The sequence below is a fragment of the Macaca nemestrina genome, chromosome 8, assembly GCF_043159975.1.
Source record: "Macaca nemestrina isolate mMacNem1 chromosome 8, mMacNem.hap1, whole genome shotgun sequence".
NCBI lineage: Eukaryota > Metazoa > Chordata > Mammalia > Primates > Cercopithecidae > Macaca > Macaca nemestrina.
In genome coordinates this window covers 62,093,441-62,097,940 of record NC_092132.1, presented here as the reverse complement: position 1 = coordinate 62,097,940, position 4,500 = coordinate 62,093,441, and positions in this window count along the sequence as shown.

Below are 4,500 nucleotides of genomic sequence, written 5' to 3'. Positions count from 1 at the left end.
TCTTTTCCAGAGTTACACTGTCGAGCTATCCCTCTGAAGTCAACCCGATTCTCTCTAACGTCCAGACACAGTCCTGTCTACTGGCTGAGTATGGGGTTTTTATGGGCACAGGATGGGGTGGGGTGGAGCCATGGTGGTTTAGAAAAAGGCAACTTTCTAGCAGGAAAGCAGGGATTAAGTTTTCACTTTGGGCTACAGTTTCAGGTTTTTTGGCTTGAGAGTGTGGTTTCACTGGGGACCTGCCCTTTTCTGCCTAGAATTCCACTGCCCCCGTCCCTATCACTGGCTGACAGAGTGAGACTCTGTCTTAAAAAAACAAAAAAACAAACAACAACAACAAAAAAAACCCAGAAATTTATTTTCTAATATTTTGGAACCTAGAAGTCCAAGATCAAGGAGTCCTAGGTAAGGCCTCAATATATGAATTTTTCAGGGACACAATTGAGTCCATAACATTAATCAAAGTTTAAGTGTTTAACAATATTTTTTCAAAAAAGTAATTCCTCAGCAGTATCCTGTGCTGGATTTCTCCTAAAGTCCTTTTATTATTTATTAGCCATCCTAATTAGATACTTACTATTTTAATCATTTGAAAACTATGGCTTTTCACTTTTGAGTAAGTAAATTTTCAAATATATAACAAAGTAGAAGAACTAGTAAATATAATGAATCCCAATGTACCCACTATTCAGCTTCAATGAATGACTAATGGTCAATATTGCTTCATTTATTCTCCCATCCACTTGTACCCTTTTCCAAAAACTAATTCTGAAATATCAGATATCATATCATTTCATCCATAAACATTTTACTATGTATCTTTATAAGAATTTTTTAAAATAAACAAAATACCAATTTCACAATTAATTTTAATGTTTTGTGTTAATATAATCAAATATCCAGCCGATATAAAAATGTCTCTGATTATCTAAATGTTTTAGTAATCTACACAAATGAGGACTCAAGTATATATATATATACTGGAGTATATATATATATATATATATATATATACACACACACATTGCAAATGGCTGGCATGACACTGTAAATACACACTTGGTTTTGGAATAAAAAGTGAATACTTCTATCAACAATAAGAAAACCGTTTAAGATTTTTGAGCCTTTTGTTTTGTGTTGCATTATTTTATCCTTCTTTTCTATTGAAATAAGTAGATCAATTATAGGTTGGTGCAAAAGTAATTGTGGTTCTTTCCCATTGAAAGTAATGGCAAAAACCGCACTAACTTTTGCACCAACCTAATACTATGTTTTACAATGCTCTCCCTTATCATCACACCAGCAATTTGATGCACATATGTATTCATGTTTATCATTCTGTTTTAGATATTTCTTTTCGGAATATAAATTTGCCTTATAAAAATATTTAACTTATTCTACAGTTATATTTTAAAAGGTTTAGTTCATGTCACTGTGACTTCTACTTGAAATAGAGTATTATTTCTGCTTCTCCTTCTCTCTAAGTTAAACATTGTTTTTCTATTTTGTGTTCCTTTTCCATTTTTTAATGAAAAATATTTATTTCCCATGTTTAAAAGGAAAATTCTTATGGTGACCCACTGCAGAGGGAGGTGGAACAGTCTTCATTATCTCATTTATTATTATCAGTGTCACTTTTATGTATCTGTGGGTTTCTTATTGCTTCTGATAATCCAGACACTGAAATCACTGACTGAGTAACCAAGACATGGAGACTAACAAAGTCCTGGGTTCTAAGGTATCCTCACCTCTCAACCGGAGTTGAAAAGACAAAAGAAGCATACATTCAAAAGATGGTCAACTGCCTCAATGTCTGCTTGGAGGCCTGTCACCCATTACCTGTCTGTATCTAAAGTGGCATTGTTTCTTTACTTGGTGCTTTAATATCCTTTTGAATTGACCAAAACAGATGACCATGGGTTCACCTCTCTTTCCCCAGGTGTGCCCGGACCTTTGCTTTTCTTGGACTTACCAAACCAGAAATTGCAAAATATCCATGAAGTCTTACCATATGACTCTCCAGCCTGTGCCTCTGCTGGTCCCTAACTTCTCTGTGCAGCCTTCTACCAAGAACTGATATATGTCTTGCCTCCCATTTGGAATCTGTACGAATATGTTGTATCACTTCAGGATGTGGCCTTACAAGTATTCAGAAGGAAACACTCTGGATATTTCAAAAGGAACTGCTGTGCTTGTGCAGTGTGTGACAGTGGTGAGTATCACCCATGAAGATGTCAGATACCTGGAAGCCACCCACAACCTCACAGGTAAGCCTGGGCACCCTGGAATGCTAGGGCAGCTTGGTCATCTGTGACAGGTGCAACAGCATGTCCTCGTCTTGAAGGTTCCACTGGCTCTGCCTTCCCTGACCCCAAGTCGAGCTCCATTATTTTTTAATGTAAGATAATATACTTTACTTAAATATTTGTAAATGATGTATCTATGACATTTATGTGTGTGTATGTGTGTATATCTATACAGACATAAATAAATAAATATAGTATTTCTTAAATAAAACAACATAATCTGGACACCACTCAACATAGACTCCATTTCTTTTTAAAGCTCATGGCATCTACTCTGTGGCTATATTCAGCAAATCTCCTGATGAAATGAGTATTTGGACTGTTCCAGTATTTTCCTACTGTAAACCATCCTGTAGCCTGATACACATAGCTTTAAACATACTTTTTTTCCCATCATGTTGTCAGAGTGTCATTGAGATAGATGCCTGAAAGTAGAATTGCTGAATTAAGGGGCACATGCATTTTTAATTTTCCTATCTTAGTCAAATTATCCTACGTATTATTTGTAGCATTTTGCATTCCTACCAGTAATATAAGAAAGTTTACCTGCTTCCTCATAAATTCACCTATGGAGTGTTTTGTTGAACTATTGTTTATCATCAATTTGGTTATTGAGGAAAATGGCAGTCGGTGGGGTCTAAATGGACACCCCTCGAATTAGGAGCAACACTGATCACATTTTGCTTTTATCTTACTATGATTTCTTCTTTTTCATTTGTGCAAATTTATGGAGTACGTGAGTGATTTTTTGCATGTGTATAATATTCACTAATCAAGTCAAGGCATTTAAGGTGTCCATCACCCAAGCACAATACATTTTGATTAAATATAGTCATTCCACTCTGCTATCAAACAGTAAATGTATTTATTTTTATCCTACTGCATGTTTGTAAATTTGAATCCACTTTTCTCCATCCTCTTCCTCACACCCTGCTCACCTTTCCAGTCTGTTATCATTTTTTACACTTTTTACCTCCAAGTATTTTTTTTTTTGTTTTTGCTCCCACAGTTAAGTAAAGAACATGTAATATTTGCTGCAAAGGACATGATTTCCTTCTTTTGATGACTGAAGAGAACTTCATTATCCGTTCACTAATTGATGGGCACTTAGGTTGATTCCATATCTTTGCTATTGTGAATAGTGCTGTGATAAACATGCCAGTGCAGGTATCTCTTTGATATATTGACTCCTTTTTTGAGGGGGTAGATACATAGTACAGGATTGCTATATTCGATGGTAATTCTATTTTTATTTTATTTTTATTATTTTTTGAGAACCCTCGATACTGTTTTCCATGATGGCTGTACTTGTTTACATTTCCACCAACAATGTATAAAGGTTCTCTTTTCTCCACATCCTTGGCAACATCTGTTATTTTTGTGTCTTTTTAATAAAAGCCATTCTGACTCGGGTAAGATGTGATCTCATTGTGGATTTCCCCTTTTTTGTACCTTTTACCCTTTTTATAATGGAGTTATTGTTTTTTTTTTAATTTTCCATGTTCAGAAGTTCTTCATTTATTAGAGATATTGACATTTAGTCTATTTACAAATATTGTCCTTAATTTCGATGTTTTCATAAAACATTTGTAGAGAATCAAAAAAAATTTTTTTTGACTTACTCTTCCAGTGAATGTTATCAGTGATGATGTGTGGTCACCAAATTATTAGCAACTATGAGTCTTATCCACTTTTTGATTCTAAGACTTGAAGTTTACTTTATGGTATGTATTGAATTTCGTTAAAGCTATCACATAATCTGAAGTTTTGTGCATTTTCTGAGGAAGAAGCTTTCTGACCACTGTACATAACTACTTAAAATCCTTGCCCTCGATTACATTTTTATTTCTAATATATGTGCATATACTGACCTCACATAATTATTTGTGAAAATGTTTCTTTAAATCATGGAGTTAGAAACTTAGCGATTGAAAAATGTACTAGAATTTCAAGATAATAATATCATCTTAAATTTTCATCTGAATCTGTTTTCACTGTATGAATACAAGTTTCTTTAAAAATAGCACAATAGGAATAACTTTTTCTTGTTTTATATTTGTGCTAAGAACACTTCGCATAAGATCTACTCTCTTAAATGTTTAAGTGTGCAACGCAGCATTGTTAACTATAGGCACAATGCTGTATAGCAGATCTCTAAAATGTATTAATTTTGCATCACTGAAACTTTGCACCT